This window comes from Halichoerus grypus, chromosome 6 (assembly GCF_964656455.1).
Source record: "Halichoerus grypus chromosome 6, mHalGry1.hap1.1, whole genome shotgun sequence".
Lineage (NCBI taxonomy): Eukaryota > Metazoa > Chordata > Mammalia > Carnivora > Phocidae > Halichoerus > Halichoerus grypus.
In genome coordinates, this window is record NC_135717.1 from 14,188,559 (window position 1) to 14,216,418 (window position 27,860).

Sequence of the window (27,860 nt, forward strand, 5' to 3'; positions counted from 1 at the left end):
AGAATTATCAGTATGGAAGCAATGATTCAAAAAACTACAGATTTCTCATCATAAGACAGGGAGGCCGGGTGGAAATGGAAGAACAGACTTAATGTGCTAAGAAAAGAACAGTCAACCCAATTCTAGATCCAGTGAAAATATCCCACAGGAATGGAGGTATAACGAAGAAAATTTCAGATGAAGGAAAGCAGAGAAAGTCATTGTCAGAAGACCTACTCTAACATAATTTTTAAAGGAACTGCCTCAGAGAGAAAAGGATTCCAGGGGGACACTCAGAACATCGGGAATGAAGGAATGGTAAGTATCTGGGTAAATACTTACCCCATTTTGTTCTTTAAAAATGCTTGATGGCTGAAAACAAAAATGATAACATGTCTGATGGGGTAGTCAATGCAGGTAGAGGTATACCAGCTCTGAGCAAGAACGACAAAGGAAATGTACTGGTTCCTCAAACAACACAAAACTCACCAAAGATGAAAGACATAATGATATAAGCTAAATAGTCCTCTTGAAAAAAATTAAACTCATAATTTAAAACTTTCTGAAAAAGAAATCTTGAGGCCCAGATGGCTTCATTGGCAAATTCTACCAAACATTTGAAGAAGAAATAATACCAATTCTACACAATCTCTTCCAGAAAATAAAAGAGGAGGAACACTTCTTAACTTATTTTATGAGGCTGACATTACCCTGATACCAAAAATAGTCAAAGACATTACAAGAAAAAAAAAAACAACAAAAAACAAAAAAACTAGAGCCCAATATCTGTCCTGAATTTAGACACAAAGGGAAAACATGAGATATTTTAGCATTATCAAGCTATTCTGTATGTATTAGTAGTTACATGAATCTATACATGTGTTAGTTAAAAATCTGTACTTCATGTTGACGAAAAATCAAAATCAAAATTAAAAATAAAATAATATTAAAAAAATAAATCTAGAGCAATAGCTGTCAGACTGCATGAATTGGCAGGCTTGAACATTATTACATTAAAACCATGTAATAATCTTTCAAAATGGTGTGACAATGAGATGCATTATAAAGGAAGAGAGTTGGGGGTCTCTTGGAAAAAGGTGTCCTCTCTCTTCAAAGGGGACACGCCTTGCTTTGGCTGTTGTGCCGTGAGGTGGGATATGTGTCAGACGTCTTGCCTCCATGAGGAGAAGCCAAGAGAACTGCAGAGCTGTAACTTAAAATTCTGACATCCTTTCTTTTTAGAGATTTTATTTATTTATTCAAGAGAGAGAGAGACAGAGCCGCAAGCAGGATGGAGGGGCAGAGGGAGAGGGAGAAGCAGGCTTCCCACTCAGCAGGGAGCCCGATGTGGTACTCGATCCCAGGACCCCTGGGATCATGACCTGAACCGAAGGCAGACGCTCAACCGACTGAGCCACCCAGGCACCCCTAAAATTCTGACATCTTGAGAGGCTGAATTAACCAGCCGGGAATTCATCCTACCTCCAGACTTAACACGAGAGTCAATAAAGCTATGTCATTTTATATAGATACCGCTGAAAAAGTCTACCTTGGATAGTTTACCTGAATGTATATTTGAATTACTGTGCCCAGCTTTTATAGAACAACTGGATACATGCCTTCTTAATAGCAAATAAGAAAAAAAATGCTTTACTCTACAAAGATTCTATGAACCGTCAAGGTACAATTGAACCTTTTACTGAGAAAACTATTCAGAACCAATTAGGCTAATATAAAACTAATCACTTTTGGCAGGCACTTTTGTTTGCCAGATGGGAAATTCTAAACAACTCTATTAGACTGGCTAATTCAGCCAGCCAGGTGGGGAAGGGTTTTGTGGCCAGCTCATCCTGACAAGGTATGGTGATGTAATCCCCTTGAAAACTTTGTATTTTGCAATAACTATATTATTTTAACACAGGAAGGGGTGATTGCAAATCCTGGTATCAAATCTTCTAACACAAGATCATCTCCTTCATGCGCCATGATGCAGGACTCCTAACTGTCTAGTGAGTACCTGCTTAGGCATTTAGCTGATCCTAAATTCATTTTTGGAAAAAAAAAAAAAAAAATCCTGGCCCTGATTTATGTGGTTCTGGGGCCACTACATTTAGGCACAAACAGACATCAGGCTATTACATTTTAAAGACCTTTGTAACTCATACATTTGGATTTAAAAAAAAAAAGCAAAACCATGAACCACCTCTAAATCAACAACACAACATACCCTTAAATCTTGACTATCCATCTCAGCTCTTAACTACTAGTTCTGAGGTGCCCTCCCACACAGTCCGGTCACCTGTGGATTGCTGGAAGCATTAGCAGTTATGGTAGTCCTTACTTCACATCTAACTCTGCCTCCATAGAAGTGGCTACCCCCCATTCGCCCTTGTTCTAGTCATGAGGTCACCCAGAACGTTTGATACTTCTTCAGCATGACAGCCCTTCAAATACTAAGGGACAACCTAAAATGTTGGAAGGCAACCATCATGTCTTCACAGAATCTTCTCTCTGGAGCAAGGGTTCCCAATCCCATCTGTGATTCATTAGAGAACATGACACGGAGTCCGGTTGGGACCCTGGTTCTCTCCTCCATGTGTGTTCCATGGGATCTTAAGGTCAAGGGTCCAGAACTGATCCCCATACTCCATCCGTGGTCTATGCAGCAAGGATGGAGGGAAGAATGACCTCCCTTGTCATGGTACCAAATCTGTGGCAGCACAGTCTAGAAGTGAAACTCTGTTGTTGACAGCCCCGTCGTCCTGTGGATCCATGTCAAACCTCGTGCTGAGCAGCACTGGGAACGGTGCCGATGGCCGTCCACCTCCTTGTCATGCTTTTCATCTCCTATTCTTATAGAGTTGGTTGTTTAGATGCCAGGGCAAGACCTTACAATTGTTTCTGATAAATCTCAGCTTGTTGGATTCAGCCTAATTGTTCCGGCCTGTCAAGATCTTTTTGGATCCTAATTCCATCATGCACTTGCTTCAGGAAATCACCGCTAAAATTGTAAAGCGGAAGAAAGCTGGAGACAAAGCCCTATGGCATATTACCGGGAGCCTGCCCTGGAGCATAGTTATTCACCTGGTTATAAATCTACCTAATTTAGTAGCATCCTGTCTCGACTTTTCCATCTTGTCCTTCAGTACTTTTTACATACTAAAAGTAAATTGGCCAAATGCCTTGGTGAAAACCAGGTACTCCCTCTCTAGGGTAGCCATTTTCCCCACTTTTCAGTGCATATACCTTTTTCTTTTTTCCCCCCGAGAAAAGCAAAGGTTTCCAGGGACCAACCGTCCTTTTCTGCTTACGCTGTACAACCAGATATAACTATGCATGAGTTGATCTGCCCTTGGTGACAATCACTCTGTGAATTTTAACAGGGGTTCAAATTTTCAGTAGAAACCATACAATTATGGTGGAATTCTGCAAAGGCCAGGGAGTGCCAGAAGTCAGGAAGGACCAACCTTTGGGAAGCCCCTTTCTAGGACACTGGTTTGTCCTGGGGGGCTGATGACACATAGAAACTTTTTAAGGAATCCTAAGGGTCATGATGGATGTCGTAGTAGTGGAAAAGGGTGGGAGGTCTCAGTCTCCGAGGAGCTCAGGTTCAGGGAACTCCAGGAGCCTATTTCCAAAGGGCCCCCAGAGGGAAAGAGGTAGACCTCTGTCAGCACTAGAAACACACATTTATTGGTCACTTGGATAACAACAATGATAATACAAGCTTACCCCTTCTGTCCACCTACGTGACAGGCACCTGTTCTAAAACATTTAAACACCCATTTTGCTTAATCCTCATGACAACCCTATGAAGTAGGTATTATGTTTATGCACTCATGTCACAGATAAGAAAATGAGACATAGAGAAGAGCCCCCAAAGAGGGAACTATTTAAATATTTACTCCCCCAAGGAAGACTAGCCTGAAATGGAACGACAGGGGCGCCTGGGTGGCTCAGTCGGTTCAGCATCTGCCTGTGGCTCAGGTCATGATTCTGGGGTCCTGGGATCAAGCTCTGAGTCTGATTCCTTTCTCAGCGGGGAGTCTGCTTCTCCCTCTTCCTCTGCCCCTCCGCCTGCTCGTGCCCTCTCTCAAATAAAAAAATAAATAAATCTGAAATGGAAGGACAGGCTACTTCTACGTTTTGGTCCAGTGATGGGGACAGGAAAATAGAGGCAGAAATTCAAGCTGAGTCTGACATCTACAGAGACAAATGGGTCCCCTCACTCCCTTTTCCATGGCTCTCCTGAGCCTCCAGAACACTCTGGAGAGCAATATTTTGTAGAGAAAAGTAAAAGCTGTATCGGGTCTCTCTGCCCCCCCCTAAAAGTATAGGGGAATTGGTTAATGCTTTGCTAAGATGGAGTCAGCATGGGATGCCCAGTGATATACTGAATGGCCTGCCTCTGCCATGTGTTCATGACAGCATGCTGTCTACACGGGCCCTGATCCAGCAAGGGTGACCTCAGGCCACCGTCTGCTACCTCCCTAATCTGCATAAAGTGGCAAATAAAAACCAGGGGTCAAGGACAAGGAAAAGCAGCTGATTCTATCCCATCTCACAAATTGTGGAATAATCTTAATTTTTCAAAATTCAAAATTTCAAAATTTTTCAAATTTTCCCATCTCTCTCTGTTTCTATGTGCACTGTATAGTAATCACTGTTTATATATCTGGTTCCCCTACTAGACAGTGAGTTAAACCAGACTAATTTAGTCATCTCTTCACCACCAGCTAATTTGTGTCCACATGTTCATGCAAAAATATCATTCTGAATCAAATCTCAAATCATCAGTTTTGGCTAAAAAGGAGAATGGTAGGGAAGAACAGCAATCTCTCTACTTTTTAAAAAGCATACACTTGGGGGCACCGGGGTGGCTCAAATGGTTGGGCATCTGCCTTCGGCTCAGGTCATGATCCCAGAGTCCTGGGATCGAGCCCCACGTCGGGCTCCTAGCTCAGCAGGGAGCCTGCTTCTCCCTCTCCCCGTCTCTCCCCCAGCTCATGCTCTCTCTCTCTCTCTGTATCTCTGTGTCTCAAATGAATAAAATCTTTAAAAATAAAATAAAATAAAAAAAATAAAAAAATAAAAAGCATACACTTGTTTTGTATGTGTATCAGTAAAAGATTCTAAAATATACATGACATTCACTTATTCATAAATTACATGCCTATACTATTTACTTGCTAAATATTAGCAAAGCTCAGCTTTCTTCTTAATTTTACATTAAAAAAGATATGAGTAAATTCTAGTATTTTCTTCCCAAGCCTCAGTGGATTTTTTTCCATAGCCCCTAGACTGCACCACTTTGGATTCCTGTGGTATAGACCATGATAAAGTTGAAGGGATATTGAATTATAATCATGGATTTAACATTAATCACTTACTGCTCTGGGCCAAATCATTCTTCCTCTTTGTGTCTCTTTGTCCCTATTTTTCTATTGGACTAATAATACTCACTGAGCTACCTTGCACAGATGGTAATAAAACCTCCAAAAAGGTTAAACCATATGTCGACACAAAACAGTGCTATTTTTATCATCATGGTTATTATATTGATGATTGTGGAGAAGCTGGGGATAGACACACTGAAAACTCTCAGAAGTAGACCAATTCTAAGTTCTGGTAGCGTTCAGCACCATTTTTGAGTACAGTGAAAATCACATCCCTATCAGGGACAATTCGGCTAGTCAACCAGACTAGCAGATGTCAAACACATGGGGAGGGCAGGGGACTCCAAGGAGGGGTTGAGGGCATATGTGTTGAATTACAGACTTCATATGAACCATCCTGACCATCAGAACTCGTGGATCATGGAACGGGCTGCAAGAGAAAGTACTAGGTGCAGGAGGGGGTTGCTCAGGCAGACATTCATCAAGGGCCTCTCTAGAGGAACATTTCCTAGGTGAGTGGCTATGATAAGTGATACTGTGTATTAGCTTCTTGTGGCTGCTATAACAAATTACCACATACCTGGTGGCTTAAAACAATGAAAACTTACTGTCTCACAGTTCTGGAGGCCAGAAGTCTGAAATCAGTATCACTAGGTCAAAATCAAGAGCATCCCCTCCGCATGCTCTAGGGGAGAATTTATTCCTTGCCTCTTTCAGCTTCCACTGCTGTTGAGTTCCTTGGTTGGTAGCTACATCACTCCGATCTCTGCTTCCGTCTGCACATGGCCTTCTCTGTGTGCGCCAAATATCCCTCCACTTCCATGAGATTACATTTGGGGCCAACCCTGATAATACACGGTAATTTCCCCAGCTCAAGATCTTTAACTTAGTCACAGCTACAGACACTCTTTTTTCCAAATAAGAGAACGTTAAGTTCCAATGGTTAGAACCTGATATCTTTGGGGGGCCACTTTTCAGCCTACCATACTCCTCTCCAGTTTCCCTGTACCCTGAGACCCTATGAGCCTATGGTTAATGCATACGCAGCAGCACAAATAAAGTAAGGTCTTATATAAATGGCGTGAGTACAAAAGCAATCAGGGATGGAGGGAGAGCCCAACCGTGGCCTCTTGGGGGATATACAGAGGCCCCTGGAGCATCCTTCCAGGCACACAGACCCCGAACCACATGGAGCACAGAGGAGAATCCTGGTGCCTGATGGTCTCCAGGCAACTCCCCTGGCCCTGGCCTGTCCTATTTTCTTCTCTCTTCCACCTGATATTTTCTAATTGCTTTAGGAAAAACTCTTGTCACTAAAAGCAAATGGCCTCTCTGTCAAGACCAGTTTGGTCAGTGAAGCACAACAACACATGTGATGGGAGAGGGCAGATGAAGGTGACGTGCTGTCAAGAACGCAAAACAGTTACTACAGCCTCATCTTTCCCTTCCCAGAAAGTTAGAAGCAGACTTGCATCATATTTACATGGCCTCCTGGAGAGGCCAGGCCAGAAAAGGGATGGTGTGTGCTGGGACAGAGACTCTGACTGCCAGTCCACTCCTGAGGTGTAGACCTCAGGACTCAGCCAGGTTCTCTTCCCTGATGGCACCCCCAAATTCTAAATATATCCCGCCTGCTCTGCACAGCTCTTTGTGATTCATGAGTCCGCCTGCACCCCTTTGGAATCCATTTATATCCCCTGCTTCTGTCTTCTTCAAAGGGGTAAGGGGCTCCCTGACTTTATCATGGGCCTATAAAGTGGGACTTCTTTTTCTGTATCCAAAACTTCTCATGCAAAATAAAAAAAAAGATCTCAAAGTATTAATTTCAAAATTTCATGTATAATCCTGGGTTAACTATCTATAATTAATCTATAATTACAATATTATAGATTTTAATCTTGTCCCCCTTAGTGTTTGCATCTTCATTCCGAGGGGACCAAACTTTGTCCTATGTTCCTGGGAGGCCTTCCCCAACCACCATGCCTCAGTGCTTTAAGTCCTATTAAGAGTTCGGTTCATAAAAGGCGCCTGGGTGGCTCAGTCGTTAAGCGTCTGCCTTCGGCTCAGGTCATGATCCCAGGGTCCCGGGATCGAGTCCCACATCGGGCTCCCTGCTTGGCGGGAAGCCTGCTTCTTCCTCTCCCACTCCCCCTGCTTGTGTTCCTGCTCTCGCTATCTCTCTCTCTGTCAAATAAATAAAATCTTAAAAAAAAATAAAAATAAAAATAAAAGAGTTCAGTTCATAAAGCTTTGCTGTGAAATAAAACAATCACTACCAGCCCCAGCACCTGAAGGAGCTCACCCAGAAGGTTAAAACAGAACCAGGTCGAGAGCCTCCAATGAGTTCTGCCTTTTTTATAGTTCCCTGTGGCTTTAAGAACCTACAATTCCAGATGAGAAGTGTGGGTGTTGAACCTTAACCAGGGGAGACAGGGGTATCATAAGAGTGTTTCTCTAGGAATATAAGAGGTGGGATTCAGGTTGCATTTAGTCCCTCTTTCCACAGATATTTGTTGAACACCCACTAGGTGCAAGGAGTCAGTTAAGAACCAAGGGAATCCAATCCTAATACGACAGGTCCCTGCCCTTAAGAAGCTAGCCATTCTGAATGGATAAGCAAAATGTGTGTATATATATGTGGTATATACATACACACACAGAGTGAAATATTATTCAGCCATAAAAAAATGAAATTTTGCCACTTGTGACAACATGGAGGGCATTATGCTAACTGAAATAAGTCATACAGAGAAAGACAAATCCTTTATGATCTCACTTATATGTGGAATCCTGTAAGTGAAAAATCTTTAAAAAAAAGAAAGAAAAAGACACAGGGTACAACTGAAGGCTACCAAAGGTGAGGGACGCTGGGGAGTGGGGGAATGGATAAAGGTGGTCGAAAGTTACAAATTTACGTTACAAGATAAATTAAGTCCTGGGGATGTCATGTACAGTATGGTGACTATAGTCAAGAATACTGCATTGTATATTTGAAAGTTGCTAAGAGAATAGAACGTAAAAGTTCTCATTATAAGAAAAAAGAAAAAAAATTAACTATGTGTCATGATGGTTGTTAAATAAACTTGTAGTAATCATTTCATAATACATACATATATATTACTATGTTGCGTACCTAAAACTAATACAGTGTTACAGGTCATTTATATCTCAATTATAGATAGATAGAAAGATAGATGGATAGATAGATATAGATAAAGAAGCTGACCATCCCACAGGGAACATAAAACATGAATACAACTACCAACCACATCAGTCTTTCTGGATGAGACAGTCAAAACCAGCCTTTGGTTGGTTAAGAAGATGAAGCAGAGAGGAGATATCAAAAATCCTATTACAGGCTCAGAAAAGAAAAAGATCACATTTGGAGGCCAAACCAAACTGTTTCCAGAGAGAAGATGCAGTCTAAGCTGGATCTCACACAGTGCCCTCGTCATGGGGGCAGGACCCCTCAGGGCCCACATCATTGACTCTGTGTGGCCTGTTCCCCTACCATCCCCCAAAATGGATCAGCACAGCTGCCCATTTTATGGGAAACCTGGCATCAGATTCGGTTCCCTGACACCCTGCTTGCCAAGTCCATGGACATTCCTCTGTTCCACTAATCAACAAATATTTACAGAGTTATCTACCACCTGGAGGGCACTGTGCTGGGAGCTGGGGGGGCCAAATGTAAATTGGAATAGATCATACCTGGAAGAAGGTTATAGTCTCATGAGATAAAATCTATAAATAAACAGATGCAGAAGAGTTATCAACTAAATACTATGAAAATTGAAGGAAGAAGACATTATTTCCAGCCAAGCAGGGAAGATGGACAGAGGAAGAGACGCATCTGAAAATCAGAGATACATACTACCAAAAATGTCCTAACCTGCTCCCCAGAAGAAGAGGTAAGCCCTTGAATGATGTTTACTCTTCTTGATAGCCAATAACTTAAATTTTACCATAGAACATTAACAATACTTAAATTCTATGATATAAAATCAATAAACGTGTTATATGATGAGGGAATAAGAAAGGAAACAAAGATATTTTATATATATATATATTTTTTTTTTATACACACACACACAAATATATTCATAACAAAATAAGGAGGGAATACACACGACAGTTACAGTTCTCATTTCTGTGACTGGTCACATGGTCATAGCTGGTAACCTTCTTCTCCTACCCAGTCTTCACCCCCTTTGCCTTCAGCAAGCACCTCCATCAGCTGTGATTCTCTACATAGTGGGGTGACCCAAATCTTCATTCCTGAAGGCCTGGGGCCAGTAGTATTACTGCCTGGATTGTGCTGTTATGGTTTTCCATTGATTTTATTTATTTTTTATTTAAATTCAATTAGCCAACATATAGTAAGTACATCATTAGTTTTTGATGTAATGTTCAATGATTCATTAGCTGCAGGGCATGGTAATACTAAGAGAGCCCTCAAGGATCTCCTGTATTCCAAACATACTCTTCCTTATCTCCACTATGGAATAGCAGTCCAATTATTTTCCCATGGTAGTCAGGATCAAACACCCCTGTTTGTCTGTTGATTAAGAGGCATGAGGAGCCCAGAGTGGCTGGTGGCAGGCTTAACTCCCAGGTCCATGGAATCATTGTCATGCCTCCTGGTAGAAGCACTCCTCCATTTGTAACTAAGGCCTCCAGGCCAGCAGAGCATAAGACAATGGGGACAGGAAGCAAAAATTTTGCCAGAGTCACTAGGAGTAATAGTGGACTGTACTACTTCCATTTTCACCCCTTGATTCCTGCACCCACGGATCCTGGCTATAGGAGAAACAGAGCCACATACTGTCCACCTACTGATTCAAGTATGCACTGCCTTCTGGACAACCTTGCCTTAGCCCTGAAAGGTGCTGCCCCCTGGCCGGCACCGTAACGGACTCTTCAGAAGGTTCTTCCACTGTTCCATTAAAGCAGCTGCTTCAGGATGGTGGGAAACATGGTAAGGGCAGTGAACTCCTTGAGCATGCGTCCACTGCCACACCACATTCTCTATGAAGTGAGTTCCCTGATGAGAAGCAATGCTGTGTGGAACACTGGGACAGTAGATAAGGCATCCCGTAAGTCCACAGATGGCAGTTTGGGCAGAAGCACTGCATATAGGGGAGGGAAATATGTATCCAGTGTCTACAGAACAGTAAGGACAAAACACTGCCCCTTCCATGATGAGAGCAGTCAAGTATAATCAACCCGCCACCAGGTAGCTGGCTGATCACCCAGGGAATGCGGCCATATCAAGGACTCAGCGCTGGCCTCTGCTACTGGAGATTGGGCACTCAGTAGTGGCTGTAGTCGGGTCAGCCTTGGTGAGCGGAGGTTCACATTGCTGAGCCCATGCATAACCTTCATCGCTGCCACTGTGACCACTTCTTTCAGGAACTCATGGGACAATGCCAAGGATGGCTGGGGAAAAAGGCTGACTGGTATGCACAGAATGGGTCATCCTATCCACTTGATTATTAAAATCCGCCTCTGCCGAGGTCACTCTTTGGTGAGCATTCATATGAGACACAAATATTTTCATGCTTTTTACCATTCACAGAGGTCTGTACACATATCTCTTCCCAAAATTTCCCTGTCACCAATTTTCCAATCATGTTCCTTCCAAGTCCCTGACCATCTAGCCAAACCACTGGCTAAGGCCCGTGAATTGGTGTATATGTCTGGTCCTTTCTCTTTCTGAGCAAAGTCAACAACCAGGCCGCACTGCTTCACGTTCCGCGCACTGGGAGGTTTTCTTTTCACCACTATCCTTCCGGGATGACCCAGAGAGGGGTTACCGAGCTGCAGCTGTCCATTTTCAGGTGGTACGTGCCTAGCATGTGGAGTCATCTGCAAACCATGTCTTCTCTTCCTCTGTCAAGTGATCATAGGGAGCTCCCCATGAGGCCACAGGTGCAAGCAGAAAGAAGGAGGTCAGTGTGTATACATGTATCGCATGACCTCACTGATATGAGGAATTCTTAATCTCAGGAAACAAACTGAAGGTTGCTGGTTGGGCGGTGGGGTGGGAGGGATGGGGTGACTGGGTGATAGACACTGGGGAGGGTATGTGCTATGGTGAGCGCTGTGAATTGTGCAAGACTGTTGAATCTCAGATCTGTACCTCTGAAACAAATAATGCAATATATGTTAAAAAAAAAAAAAAAAAAAGAAGAAGATAGCAGGAGGGGAAGAATGAAGGGGGGGAAATCGGAGGGGGAGACGAACCATGAGAGACGATGGACTCCGAAAAACAAACTGAGGGTTCTAGAGGGGAGGGGGGTTGGGGGGATGGGTTAGCCTGGTGATGGGTTTTAAGAGGGCACGTTCTGCATGGAGCACTGGGTGTTATGCACAAACAATGAATCATGGAACACTACATCAAAAACTAATGATGTCATGTATGGTGATTAACATAACGATAAAAAATTAAAAAAAAAAAAGAGGTCAGTGTAGTGGAAGTGGGGGCCACTTCTTCATGTAACTTACTTGTGTCTTCAGGAATTGTTTGGGCCCAGACAAATACATACCACTTCCATTTGATGATGGAATGCTGCTGTGCACTCCCAACTTTATGGCTTGGTGGGTCAGATAACACCCAGTTCATGATGGACAGCTCAGGTTTCACGGTAATAAGGTGGCCCAGAGTCAAGGATTCAGTCTCTACTAAGGCCCAGTATCAGGCCAAGTGTTGTTTCTCAAAGGGAGAGTAGTTACCCGCAGAGGATGGCAGGGCTTTGCTCCAAAATCCTAAGGGCTCATGCCATGATTTACCTTTCAGGGCCTGACAAGGGCTCCAAACAGAATCTCTATCTGTCACAGACACTCGAAGAACCATTGGATCTGCTGCATAGCAGCCTGGACCTTCCGTAGAGCCTTTTCTTGTTCTGGGTTTTCCTCAAAACTATCAGCTTTCCAGGTCATTCAGCAAAGAGGCCGGAGTAGTAACACACTGAAATGAGGAAAATGTTGCCTCAAAATCCAAAGTAGCGCACTAAACACTGCACCCCTTTTTTGGCCATAGGAGGGGCCAGATGCAACAACATATCCTTCACCTTAGATGGGGTATCTCAGCATGTCCCACACCACCGGACCCCTAGAAATTTCACCGAGGTAGAAGACCCCTGAAATTTTCAGATTTATTTCCCATATTTCTACTCTAACATGCAAATGCCTAACCAATAAGTCTAGACCAGTTGCTACTTCTTGCTCCCAAGGTCCAATCAGCACAGGGTCATCAATATAATGGACCAATGGGATATCTTGTGGAAGCAAAAGATGAGCAAGATTCCCACAAACTAAATTATGACACGGAGCTGAAGAGTTAGTATAGCCTGAGCTAGGACAGTGAAGGTGTATTGGTGACACTGCCAATTGAAAGCAAGGTGCTTCTGGTGATCCTTCTGGACAGGGATGGAGAAAAAGGCGTTTTCCAAATCACTAGCTACATACCAGGTACCAGGGGATGTGTTAAGTTGCTCAAATAATGAAACCACATCTGGTACAGTGGCTGAAATTGTTGCCACCACTTGGTGAAGCTTACAAAAATCCACTGTCATGCTCCAAGATCATTTGTCTTCTTCATAAGCCAAATAGATGAACTGAATGGGCATGGGGTGGGTGGGAATCATCATCCCTCCATTTTTCAAGATCTTGACGGTGGCGCTCATCTCTGCAATCCTTCCAGGAATGTGGTATTGCTTTTGGTTCACTATTTTCCTAGGTAGAGGCAGTTCTAGAGGCTTCCACTTGGCTTTTTTTTTTTTTTTTTTTACCATAATAACCCTCACTCCGTAGTAAGGGGGAAAAGTGGGTATTTGGCCACCAGCTAAGTACGTCTATTCCAATTATTCATTCCAAAACCAGGGAAATAATCACAGGATAGGTTCAGAGATCCACTGAGCCACTGTGAGACAGACGTGACACCCATCAATCCCTACTCTAACTGGTGGACCCCATGCCATTTTGGTTCTCCTGGAATCAGTGTCAGTTCAGAGCCAGTGCTCACCATCTCTGAAAGGACTGATGATTTCCTTTTCCCCAGTGTGTGGTTGCCCTGGTAAAAAGCCTTGGGTCCCCTTGGAGAAGGCTGGGAGAAGTATTAACAGTACAAAGTTGGTCAGTGTACTGAGGTCTTTCCTCAAGAGGACCTGGCCTCCCCTTCATTTAAGGGCTCTGGGTCTGTAAACTGGCTCATGTCTGGGAATTGATAGAGGGACCATAACTCTGCCTTTATGATTCAGATTAGATTACTTGAGCTAGAACTTTTCTGCTTATACAGTACAAGTAAGACTTTAGTGGACTTCCCATCTATTTCACTTTTATGATTGACTAGCTATGTGAGTCAGATCATTCTGATTGCTTCTTTGACTTTACTGTCCATTACAGCAACCATGCCCACCTCGCCTTGGCAGTTGAATGCCACCACTGGGCCCTGCCATCCTGGGTTTCCCAATTTACTGACTACAGTTCCCACTGTAAGGTTTGGCCCTCAGAGAAGAGTGACCACAGAGATCTTCAGGGATACCAGGGACCCCCTCACAGTATCGGTGAAAGGTATGTCTTCTGGACCCTCCCAGTGCTGGTGAGTAGGTCTTAAATGACAAGTCCCCTGTAGCATTCCGGTCTCCTTAAGCCATGCAGTGCCTTCCTCCACATTAAATCAAGGGAGGTGCAGCGTTTCCATTTCACCCACTGTAGGCCACCTTCTGGTCCATATTCCATCCAAGAAACCAATTTGCTAGAGCCCTTTCTAACTCCCCAAGTGCAACATTAAATGCAGAATCTCTGCTTAGTGAGCCTAATCCAATTTTCTGTTCTTTCCACCATTTTCCACGCCCTTAATTTCCATTCCATTCCATGTTCCCCAGATTTCTGTCTATAAATTAGAAAACTCAAGAAGTTCTTTTGGATTGCAGCACATTTCCTCATGGGTCACATTTTATACCTCGTCTTTAGGATGCTGTTAGGACTCAAGTCTAATTATAGGTCCAGAATTAAAATTGGGGGGGAGTCCTTGAGGAGACTCAGTATCATCTTGCATGACAATTTCTTCAAGGGAAGGCATTACAGTTTCCTCAGACAATTCAGGATTAATCCCCTAGGTGGGAATACTGCTCCCACAGGGGATGGGGAGGCTTTTTCCACTGGCAAAGAAGACTCATCAGAATTTTGGGGCTCCATGTCTCCAGCTTCATCAGGATCTTCCCATACATCCCCATTCCAACTTTGAGGATCCCATGCCTTCCCAGTCAATGCCCTTACTTCAATAGTAGGCATTCTATGAGGCTGGAAATGCAACTTGCATTGTAATTCAGCCAATTGCAGGATGAGATTCTGGGTTTCATTTTTCAGCAATCTCAGCCCTTCAGCTGTAAGAGATAAGGTTCTCCTTCAGGGCACACATGGACGCTTTCAGATCATTTATGTGACACTTGAGCTGAGAATTTGAATCCCTGAGCTCATCCTTCGCTTTTCCTGCTTTGTCCAGCAACATTAGGAACAAACAGCCAATCTCATTATATTCATTAGTTTGCCAAAAAGGTTTGAAAGTTTCATATATACAATCAGCCAGATCCTTGTTTCTTATAAGTGGTTGATTAGGAGGATCCAATGATGATATTTTACATATCTCCATTGCCAGATCATACCAGGACCATCAGTGCTCTGTTATCACTGGAAATCGTCATTAGCATCTTTACATCTTATCAGATTAGAGATCCAATTCAAACTCCAGAACTAATTCAGAAAGCTCATCCCTAAAATTCTGTTCCTCTAGGACCACCTTTGGTATCTGCATAGTCAGGGTTCTCCAGAGAAACAGAAGAAATAGGATGGTTATATAAAAAATACATGTATGATATGAGAGAGACTTATTATATTTATAAATCTAGCTATAGATACATCAAAGCTCAAGAATCAGAAAAACCAATGGCGTAGTTCCTGACCAAAAGCCAGCAGTCTCAAGACCCAAAAGGAGCTGATATTTCAGTACAAGTCTGAAGGTAGGAACATACTGATGTTCCAGCTCCAGCAGCAAGCTGGAGGAGTTCCCCCTTAATGATGAGAGGATCAGCCTTTTGGTTCTCTTCAGGCCTTCAGCTGATTAGATAAGGCCCACCCACATTGGAAGGGCAGTTTGCTTTACTCAGTCCACCGTTTCAAATGAAAATCTCACCCGAAAACACCCTCACAGACACACCCCCAAATATCTGGTCATCCTATGGCCCAGACAAGTTGACCCATAAAATTAACCATGATAAGTAGGAATAAAGTCAATCAGGCTGGAAGGTAAAGCCATATACTGGAAACATTCCACACTTGAGTCCTGCTGAAGCCATTTCCTTATCTTCAGAAAATCTTGGAGCTTTACTATTTTATTATAGTATTTTGTCTACTTGTAGAACCCATGCCATAACAGCCTATAGCCCACCTTGCAGGGGAATGGCCTCAGAGAAAGTGCTTTGTAAACACAGGGTGGGCAATGAGTGGTCCCTCCCCCTGACAGCATCACTCCTGCCTCTCCCAGGTGGCCTTGCCCAGGTCCGTCCCCAGCCGCTGACCAGCTTTGTCTCTGCACTGATTCATTCAGACTCCCTGGGACCCTGGCAGAGGGTCACTGGGGAGGATACTCCTTCATCAGATAGTTTGATCAAATAGTTCTCTTGGGTCTTCCTGCCCCACATCCCTGGCTCCCCTGCCATGTCCCTAACGGCCCCTGAGCCAGCCCTGATGCTTCAAGCCATCAGAGATGAGATTTCAACAGAGAAATATAAAAGCAGGAGAGGGGAAGCTAAGCTCAGCAGAGAGGACGAACGCAAGAATGTGGAAGGTAGACGAAGTTCTCAAGGATCAGAGGGCAGAGGTCTCTCCAGAGCACAGGGCAGAAGCACTTATGGCCAAAAGAGATTAGCCTGCCTGGGTGCGGTGTCAGGAGGAAAGGAGAGAAATGCCCACTGTGGATGAGGCCAATTCATTCATTCCATATTTTCTGAGCACGTACGAACAGAGCCAGGCTCAGCGCCAGGCTAATACATAATCAAGCTCAGTGAAAGCCTTCAGGGGTGGAAACTTAAGGTGACGGACGACCTCACTTCGAAGTGCAAACCTGCAGCTGCCTTGATGTCCAGCTAAAGCAAAGATATTGGTTCTGAGCTGTCTCTCCAGCTCTCACTTCCTTCTCCAGGATGACCGGGAAGACAGCATCAGGCAGCTGCCCCTTGAAAGCTGTTTGCTATGCCTTGGAAAGTTCTTATTTCCCGAGCCAGAACCATTTCCAGATTGAGTGAAGGAGGCTCTGAGGCCACTGGATTGGGCCAGGACCCAAGGGCGCGGAGAAGTTTAGGACACACTTCAAAGTCTCCAGCCCTGTCCCCTCACTTTCTCCCTACTCCCAACCCTCTTTCCCCCCAAAGAAGTCCCAGATCTCACACAGAAAAACGATACCAGTGAAGTAAGAGTGGACCCGTTGTGTTTGCATTTGGCTATCCCGCACCAAGGACAGGCAGGCAAGGAACCAAAGCCATGGTTTTGCACACCATTTTCCAGCAAGATGCCGTCCTTCCTGTGTCCACTTATACACTATTGGTAATTATCACTTACAGACCATTGGAAACCTCTAGGCTCTTGTCCCCTAAAATTCTCTCCACCCGTCAAGTGCTAGGAGAGTAGTAAGAGGCTTCCAGACTGTTTCCCAAAGGAAGTTGTGCAGGGCCCACAGGTCTGTGTCTGGAAGGCACAGTTGCCATGGCAATCCTAGCTAATGAATAGGTATGCAAATGAGGGAAGAATCTATTCATCATTTGCCAGTCCTGCTAAGTGCGTGCCCTTTCTGAGGCTTGGGGGAGTGAGGGCCAGGGTGTTAGAAAAGCATATGATCAGTCAAATTTTGGTGAAATGTTTGTTTTCAGAGCTCACCATAAGAAATGATTCTCTTCGGTGGTAGCCTCCTAAAGTGATTTTTATCTGCAGCCACCGGGAGAAGGGAACCGGGGTTAAACAAAAACTCACGAAAGAGGCCACCTGCGCTCACGTCCAGAAAAAACGGCAGTGAACATTTGTATCACAAGCAGCGAGCCCAGATTTTGGTCCACGTGGGTAGACCGTGTCCTAAGTAAGGCCTCAAAGACACCCAACCTGTCCCGGAGCAGACTAGCAGTGTCTGTCTACTTCACCCTCCGCCCTTGCCTCGTGCAAATGCCCCGAAAATCCATAAACAGACAAATGTTGGCAACAGTGACTTATGTGGAGGAGCTGAGAACACCAGAGCCCAGACCCAAGGACACCGAAGCCACCACACTGCCTGGAGGTGGATCCTCTGGGTGAGAACCTTCCAGAGGCCACAAGGGCTGGGCAGGAAACAGCCCCTCCTGCAGTGCATTTGGGGAGACCTCGGGCAATTTACTGAATTTCTCTGTGCTTCCATTTTCTCATCTGGAAAATGAGAACAATCCAAGAACCTACTTCATAAGGTGGTTGTGAGGATTAGATGAATTGAGGGGGGTCCAATGAGGATTTTCCCACTGGGAGGCAAGCTCGGCGCAGGCTGGGATTTTGTGTCATTCACAGACCCGTGCCAAGTGCCCGGAACAGTACTAGGCCCATAGAGGGTGCCCAACAGCTGTCCGTGGAATGAATGAAGTGGCTGTTAGCTCTGAAGGTGGAGGGCAGAGGGTGTGGTGAGGGTAATAGGGAGAGTCCCTGGGGCATTTGGCACAGGACAGGTGTCAGCAGAGGGGGGAGGAAGTACCTGCCGGGGGTGCCCTACGGCAGGCAGGCATCATGCACGTGGTTGGCTCTGATTGGAACAGAAAGCAGGGCAGGGATACCTGGCACGGGAAAGACGCCCCCACTCAAACCAGCACTGGATGAGTTCTGGCTAGTCTGGGGATGGGAGGAGAGCCTTGCTTAGCAGATCTGAGACACGATTAGTGTGGGCTAAGAGCAATCCATGTACCCTCTCATTTGGCAAATGAACCTTCGTTTCTCATTGGAAGGCCAATTTATGGCAGTGGTTCTGTTTGTTATATCTGTAGGATGTAAGGGGATTTTTCACTGAAAAAACAATCTCTACAAACAGTATACTCCGGACACAAATTTTACACTAGAAACCACAAGAAATGTTTAGAATGAATCCACTTCATATTCTCAGAAACTCCCAGAAAATACCGGCTCTGAAAGAGAAGTGAAAAGAAACTAGGAGATTACCCTTAGGGCTGGGATGCAGAAAGTCACAAGAGACCATCTTCCTCACCTAATCATGAGAACAGTGGGATAAGTCACAAGCCAACCCTCCTTCCTTCCACCTTTCCTCCCTCCCTCCCTTCCTCTCATCCATCAGAGAGCTAAGGAATCAAACACGTAAATGAACTAAATTCCAGAAAGTGATGAGCCCTTCCTAAGAGAGAGGAGACTCCCAGCTACTTTCATTCATGGTAGATGGGGGATGAAGGAGGAATCAGCCTCACTTTTTTTTTTTTTTTAAGATTTTATTTATTTGACAGAGAGAGAGAGAGAGACAGCGAGAGAGGGAACACAAGCAGGGGGAGTGGGAGAGGGAGAAGCAGGCTTCCTGTGGAGCGGGGAGCCTGACGCGGGGCTCGATCCCAGGACCCTGGGATCATGACCTGAGCCGAAGGCAGACGCCCAACGGCTGAGCCACCCACTTAGGATCTGAGGAACAGTATCGAATAGCCTAACAAGTGTATCACTGGGAATGCCAGAAGAAAGCCACCCTCACTTTTAACACACTTGTGACGTCTGCATGTGGGGCTGCTGTGACAGATTCCCCTCCAGTTGCCAGGAGCCTGGCTGCAGAGCACTCTGTCCCCACCACAACTCCATCCCATGGACCTTTGCTGAGTGGAGGCTGTGAGCAGGGCAAAGGCTTGGGGTAGGGTGAGAGAGCTGAGAGAAACCCCTCTGAGGCCCGCCAGGCTTCATGGAGCGTCTGCACCTGCTCTCCAAGGACCAGGAAAAGGTGGCAGAATGGAGAGAGAGCTCCCAAAAACTCAAAAAAAAAATTCAGGGTGGAACTGGAGCGCAGAGACAACTCCCCTGTGTCCAAAAAGCTGGCAGCCTTCAGAAAGCTTGGCAGCCCAGCTATGAAGCATCAAGAGATCTTGTCAGAGCTCAGATCATAAGCCCTGGTGAAGAGAAAGTCCTGACACCTCCCTCGAAATCTTTGAAGTCCCCATGAACCAAATCTAAGTAACGCTGTACCAAAGCCCTGTCCGACTCAACTGCATGTTAGGTTGACTAAGTCCCTGACACTAATGCCTGTCAGAAGGAGTCCTGCCATTCTCCGAGGGTAAATTTTCTTTATTTCAGTCTTACAGGGTTTTTTTTTTACACAGAATATCTGGCATTCAATAAAAATTATGAGGGCACCTGGGTGGCTCAGTTGGTTAAGCGACTGCCTTCGGCTCAGGTCATGATCCTGGAGTCCTGGGATCGAGTCCCGCATCGGGCTCCCTACTCGGCAGGGAGTCTGCTTCTCCCTCTGACCCTCCCCCCTCTCATGTGCTTTCTCTCTCTCTCTCTCTCAAATAAATAAATAAAATCTTTAAAAAAAATAAAAAATAAAAAAATTTAAAAAAAAATTAAAAAAATAAAAAAATAAAAATTATGAAAAAAGTAAGAAAGTATGACTGACAGTCCAGAGAGGAAAATTCAAGAAGCACACCTAAGAGGTGGCCCAGGTGTTTTCATGACCAGCCTTTATAATAACTATGACAGATCTGTGAAAAGATCTAGTGGCAAAGAGAGAAAATATGTGAACAAATGGGGAATTTCAGCAGAGATGTGGGAACTACAAAAAGGAAGCAAATGAAATGCTAAAAATAGGGGCACCTGGGTGGCTCAGTCGGTTAAGCAACTGAATCTTGATTTCGGTTCAGGTTGTGATCTCAGGGTTGTAAGATTGAGCCCTGTGTTGGGCTCCACGCCCAGTGTGCTTAAGAGTCTCCCTCTCCGTCTGCCCCTCCCCCCACTGCGTGTATGCCCCTCCCAAAAAAGAAAGAAAATGCTAAAAAAAAAAAAAGAAGAATAGAATGAAAACCTCATCAGATGGGCTAAAAAAGCAGACTAGACACAGCAAATAAAAAGACTCATTAATAAAAAGTATCTACTGAAACACACATACATAAAAGGGGAGTGGAAAAAAAAAATCAGAACACAGCACTGAAGATCTGAGGAACAGTATCGAATAGCCTAACAAGTGTATCACTGGGAATGCCAGAAGAAAAGATAGGGAATAAAAAAAGAAGAAATATTCTAAGAGATAATGGCTGTGTATGCACCAGAATTAATGAAAGAAATCAACCCACAGATCCAAGCAGCTTGACAGACATCAAGCATATTGAGTGCAAAGAAAACCATACTCAGGCGATAGCACAAACTGCTAAAAACTTGCAAAAAATCTTCAAAACAGCCGAAGGAGAAGACATAGCATAACAAAAGGCAGCAACAGAAAAAATAATTGTGGATGTTTCATCAGGAACAATGGAGGCCAGAAGCTAATAAAATGAAATGTTCCAAATACCCAAAGAAACACAAAACTGTTAACCTAGAATGGTCCACCTTTTACCTATCATCTAAATATGAAGATAAAATAAAGACGTTTTCTTCAAACAAATACCGATGTGCTCATGTTCACTCCGGCATATTCATAGGTAGAAATAACCCAAATGTCCATAAACAGATAAATAGATTTTAAAAAATGTGCTACAGACATACAACAGAATATTACTCAGCCATAATAAGAAATGAAGTTCTAATGATACCCACTACAACACGGATGGACCTTGAAAACGTTAAGCTAAGTCAATTAGGTCAACCACAAAAGGGCAAATATCGTGTGATTCCACATGTATCTAGAATAGGCAAATTCATACAGACAGCAAACTCAAGATTACCAGAGGTTGGGGTAATGCGAAATTATTGCTTAACAGTTACAGAGTTTCTGTTTAAGATGATGGAAGAGTTTTGGAAAAAGACAGTGGTGATGGTTGTGTAATTCCATAAATGTACTTAATGCTAGTGCGTTATACACTTAAAAGTGCTTAAAATGGTGAATTTTATGTTACATGTGTTTTATCACCATAAAAGTATAAAAAATGAAAAGAAAAAGACATTTTGTCAGTGAAATGCTGAGAGTATTCTTCTCTGACAGAAATGCAGCAAAAGAAATGCTAACAGAACACCTTTACATTGAAAGGAAATGAAGCCAAAAGAAACCTCAAATATGCAAGAAGGAAGAAAGAGCACCAGAAAAGGTAAAATGTTGATAGATATACTATACTATATGGAGAAGCAAAATACATGACAACATACATTTATATGTTACAAGGCTCTTACATTGTTCATGAAGTAGCATAAGATTATTTGAAGAAAAAATGTGGTAAGTTATTGCATGTTGTAATCTCTAGAGTGACCAATAAATACACATATACGAAGGAAAATAATGAAAAAATAGAAAGACTTCAACACTCTCCTTTCAAGCAAAAGATGGCAAGAAAGGAGAAAGAGAACACAGAGTACGCGTTTCTAATAGGAAACATGCATCAATATGGCAGACTTAAATAAAACCTTACTAATAATTACATAAGTCATAAATAGACACTAATTTAAAAGATTAGCTGACTGGATAAAAAGGAGACCCAATTATTTGCAGCTTATAATAAATATAAAGACAGTGACAAGTGGAAAGTAAAACAGCTGAAAAGTAAACCATACACACACTAACAATACAGCTGTAGACTTCAAGACAAACCGTATTATCAAACATTTCATTACGATAAAGATTTATAAAGAAATGTATAAAGAAAACACCACAATTTCTAATGTGCTTGCGTCTCATAATAGTGCATCAAAAAACACACAAAAGTTGCAGAACTAAAGGGAGAAATAGACAAGCCCAAATGGAGAAATCTTTTTTTAAGATTTATTCATTCATTTGAGAGAGAAAAAGGGGGGGGGTGAGACAGAGGAAGAAAGAGAATCCTGAAGCATACTCCCTGCTGAGCACGGAGCCAGATGCAGGGCTGGATCCTAGGATCCCGAGACCTGACTAAGCCACCCAGGCGCCCCAATAGTTGGAGAATTTAACACCTCCTGACAGTAACTGATAAAAGAAGAAAAAAATTCAATAAAGATATAGAAATCTGAACACTACCAACCAGTTTTATGTAACTGACATTTATAGAATATTGCACCCAATAATACAAAATACACATTCTTTTCAAGTGCACAGGGAACCAAATGCTGGGCCATAAAAAAGGACATGGTAAATTTCAAAGGATCAAATTCACCCAAGGTATGTCTTCTGATGGCAATGATAACCATAATATACCTAGATGATATTTAATGATGACAGTAAGATTTCTATAACATCTCTATTGTTTAGAAACTAAGCATGATATTTCTAACCAGCCCAGGAAGTCAAAAGTAAAGAAAAATGAATGAATGAATGAAAGAAAGAAAGAGAAAGGAAGGAAGGAAGGAAGGAAGGAAGGAAGGAAGGAAGGAAGGAAGGAAGGAAAACGCACTTGGGCATTAGAAAATACTACACACTGACAATGAAAAAAGCAACACATCGTGATTTATGGAATGAGAAATATCTCGAATGCCAGAAGACAACAAAGCTTTCTTTATGTGGCCTGGAAAAGCAGGGCATGGCCTCCTCTCTCTCTAGTCCCCTTTTCTCCCAAGACACAACCCAACTATGCAGCCCTGCACCCACCCATACTGGTCATTACAAGAATGCTGGAAAAGCAGATGAGAGGAAAGAGGTGTGAGGACACTTTCCAAACTTTCAAATACTCTGTAGAAGCAAGTAATTGCTAGCATTGTTGTCATTCACGTTATTACAACATTCCAGGATCTGTCTTTTCTGGGTGGCAGCAGAGTGGGAGGCCAGAAAGGCTAGAGGTGAAATCCCAGCCCTGTTATTTACCAGCTCTGTGGCTTCTTGGGCAAGACATGAACTAATATGCTCTTGGTTTTCTCATCTGTAAAATGGATATATGCCTCCTAACCACATGAAGGAAGCTGGCGATCAATGTTAGTCTGTCTCACTTCTTTTGTCTATTCAAATCAGACCCAATTCTCTGAACATGTAATAATGTCTACTATAATGTTTTTTTAAAGAATTTATAGAATGTAGCTGAAGCTTTAAGGCTTTAAATACATGTATTAGAAAAGAGGTTTAAAATCGAATGATCTGAGCTTCCACTCTAACCAGTTAGGAAGAGCAAATTAAATCCAAGTAACTTGAAAAAAAAATTTAAAAAGAAAAGCAGAAATCAATAAAATAAAAACAAACAATAGAGAGAATTATCAAAGTCGAAGTTAGTTTTAAAATGTATTAAGAAAATCCTCTTAAAAGGCTGATGAAGAGAAAACAGAGTAAAAGCAATTAACAATATTAGGAATGAAAGATCCTGTGGATAGTAAAAGGATAATTCAGAAATGTTAAGAGAAATTTATGTCAATAAATTTGACAATTTACTAATATGAACACATTTCTTAAAATACAAAAGTGACAAAAACTAATGCAAAAAGAAATAGAATATCTAAATAGCTCTATGACTTCAAAGAAAGTACTTTACAATAAAAAGCTTCTCATCGAGAAGCTTTTATGGAATCATAAAATTTGCTTTATCATATACCTATTCATCTCAATAGGTATACGATAAAGTACTGTAAGATCAGTGAATGAGTTTATAGATGTTCACGTCATTCAATATTTCTGCATGATTGAAAACTTTTATGATATAATACTAGGGGAAAAAATCCTTCTAACAAAGAAAATTGCAGGTCCAGATGGCTTCAAATAAACATATAAGGAAGAAAAATGCCAATCTTATACAAATTCTTCCAGAATATTGAAGAGGGGAAGGAAAAGAAACACAAAACACTCCCCAATTCATTTTACGGAGCCAGCATAAACCTACTGCCAAACCCTGACAAGGACAATTTAAGAAAATTACAGACCAATATACTTCATGAACACAGATGCAACAATCCTTAACAAAATAATTATCAAATAAAATCCAGCAGTGTCTGAAAAGGAAAATACAAAATGACAAAGTATGGTGTAATTCTAGGAACATGAGGTTTGTTTAATGTGTGAAAATCTATCAATATAATTCACTACACTGACAGAAGATCAGAAAAAAACTGATCATTTTAACAGATGTAGAAATAGTATTTGAAAGAATTCAATACCTATTCAAGATGAAAACTTGCAGCATCTGAAGTAGAGGGAATTCTTCAATCTGATGAAAGCATAGCATCAACAAAAAGTCTACAGCTAACTACATGCTAAGTGGTGAAAGATGTTCCCTAAGATCAACGAAGAAATAAAAGCGTCTCCTCTTACCACTTTAATTAATCCTAGCTGGTGCAAGAAGGCAAGAAAAGAAATATAAAGGACATAAAACTGAGAAGGGAAGAATTAAAACTGTCAGAGACATCTTTGAGTCTGTAGAAAATCCTGTAGAAGCTATTAAGATAAAAGAAAATAAAATTTGTCGAAAAAGCAACAACTGTTTTTCTACATAATGGTAGCAAACAATCTAAAAGTGATATTAAAAACCGTACAATGTACAATGGCATAAAAAATCATCAAGTACCCAGGAGTAAGTCTAATGAAAGATGTGCACAATGAAACAGACAAAACATTGTTGGGAGCTAAAAAAAAAAAAATGAAAAGACATACCCTTTGCAGATTGGAAGCCTTACTGTTGTTAGTATGTTCATTCTGTTAACATGTATCCATAGATTTCACACAATTGGAATACAAACCCCAGATCATTTTGTTGATAAAACTGACAAGAAGATTTTTAAATTTGTGTGGAAATGCAAAGGATCTAGAATAACCATGACAGTTATGGAAATATACTATATACTCACACTTCCTGATTTCAAGACAGCATAAAACTATAGGAATCAGCACACTATGGGGTTAATGTACAGAACAGAGCACACAGATCAGTAGAACAGAACAGAGAATCCAAGAACTGCCACATCGATGCTCAATCAATATCCAATCAAGGTTCCAGGTCAATTCAAAGAGGAAACAAAGTCTTTTTAACAAACTGTGCTTAGAATAACTGAAAATTTGTGCAAGGCAAACAGAATCTCAACTTGTACCATGCTCCTTCCACAAAAACTAATTTCATGTGGATCACAGACCCAAATGTGAAAGAACCATAAATCTTCTAGAAGAAAATGCAGTCAAATATTTCTATAACATTGAGGCAGAAAAATATTTTTTAGCTGGAAATCAAAAAGCACTAAACTCCAAAGGAAAAAAAGTGATAAATTGGCTTAAATCAAACTTAAAATGTCTGCTAATCAAAAGACACGATCGGGCGCCTGGGTGGCTCAGTCGGTTAAGCGACTGCCTTTGGCTCAGGTCATGATCCCAGGGTCCTGGGATCGAGTCCCACATCGGGCTCCCTGCTCTGCGGGGAGCCTGCTTCTCCCTCTCCCACTCCCCCTGCTTGTGTCCCCTCTCTCGCTATGTCTCTCTCTGTCAAATAAATAAATAAAATCTTAAAAAAAAAAAAAAAAGACACTATTAAGAAATGAATATCTAAGCCACAGGAGTGGGAAAAAGAATTTGTCAAGGAATTTTTTTGTTTTAATCTTCACTGGGGTGTGAGTTACACTGCTATAGATAACTGTCAAAACTCATCAACCTGAACAACAGTATACTGTATAGTGTTTGAATTAGGAGACAATTAAAAAATAGAACTCTGTTGGTACAGGTGAGATGAAAAGGAAGCTGGGGGAAATGAGGAAAAAATACAACAAAACTAAAAACTATTAGCACAATTAAAATCCACAGTGTAAACCCCCTGTCCAAATACTGAACTAATCTCACTGCTAATCAAGACCAGTGGGGACACTTGGGTGGCTCAGTCAGTTAAGCAATGGACTCTTGATTTCGGTTCAGATCATGGTCTCAGGGTCCTGAGATCAAGCCCCGCATCAGGCTCCGCACTCAGTGCAGAGTCTCCTTGATATTCTTTCTCCCCCTCTGCCCCTCCACCCTGCTCTCATGCTCTCTCTGTCTCTCAAAAGGAAAAAAAAAATTATTAAAAAAAAGACAATTCTTGGAGAAAAAAAATTTCTGCAAGGAAGATCATCTGGAAATCAAAATTAAGAAAAAAGAGAAGCATATATAAAATTAGAAGTCACAAAGATGATATATTTACAGAATTAAAGGACAATAAAATATAAAGAATGACAAGCAGAAATTTATATTAACACATTTGAAATCCAAAAGAAATGGGCAATTTCTGGGAACAAAATCAAATTGACTAAGGAAAAGGATCATTTGAATAGGTTAGTAAATATGATATAAACTACATACTGGTAAAGAACACCCCAAACTCTTTTACGTTTACATGATTTTTACAGGAATGTGTTCAAATATTCAAAAGTGATTTTTTATAATCTCTTCTACTGCATAAAAAGATGGAAAACTCCCAAATACCTTTATAAGTTCAGCAAAACCCTGATATAAAAACCTACCAAATGGAAAGAAAAGGCAATAGATCAATTATTTTTTATAGATGTATAAGCAAAACTTAAAAAATAAAACACAGCTAGACAAACACAACAGGATATCGAGAGAGAAACTCATTTTAAGTAAGGAGGACTCATCCCTGAACTGCAGGAGTTTTTTTAATTTTAGTAAATCCAATCAAATAATATCACCAGCAGGCAAAATAATAAACACTATATGATTATCTCAGTAGATGCCAAAAAGTTACTTAATAGCCACTACTGATTTAAAGAAAAAAAAGTAAACCAAGAATTGGATATTACCTTACCATTATAACTAATAATTATCCATCTCAAACAGCAATCAAGGCCATTTGCAAGTTTAAGTTCAAACTCTGGGGATGCTTCCATTAAAAAAAGACACAAGAAAAAAAATGTCTGAGATTACCAGCATTATTTGATCTAACAGCTATACCCACTGAATGAAATAAGGAAGAAAAAGAAAACAACAACAACAACAAAACAAAACAGGGACCCCACATAGTGCAGATCAGGAAATTTCAGGGAGCATTTTTTATAGGGACCCCAAGCATACCGGGACCACAAGAGACACCTACTCAGCTTTCTCTTCCATTTCCTAGGTTCCTAAATATAATTCCCTCACATCACCCCATTCTCTGCTTGGTGCTGAAAGGGATCCAACTGCTCTTCTGAGCTCATCTCTGCTGGAACCTAGTCCAGCCTGACCCCGAATCAGCCCTGGACAAGCTGGATCTGCCTCTACTCTGAAAACCTAGCGACCTGTGAGTGAATGTGGTGGTTCAAAAGTCACCAGCAATTGTCTCAAAACTCATCAGCTACCTCACTGTCAAACAGATTTACCAAAGAATGTTTGGGAGGTATCCAGTTTATTTCCTCAACAACACAGAGGATTTCAAATTAGAAAAACAA

General features: G+C 42.1%; 1 protein-coding gene across 3 annotated transcripts in view; it reads right to left on the reverse strand.

Moving 5' to 3' along the window:
* CALN1 (calneuron 1) overlaps positions 1-27,860 on the reverse strand; it is a 418,542-nt gene that overhangs the window by 203,499 nt on the left and 187,183 nt on the right. The gene's annotated exons all lie outside the window — the stretch shown is intronic.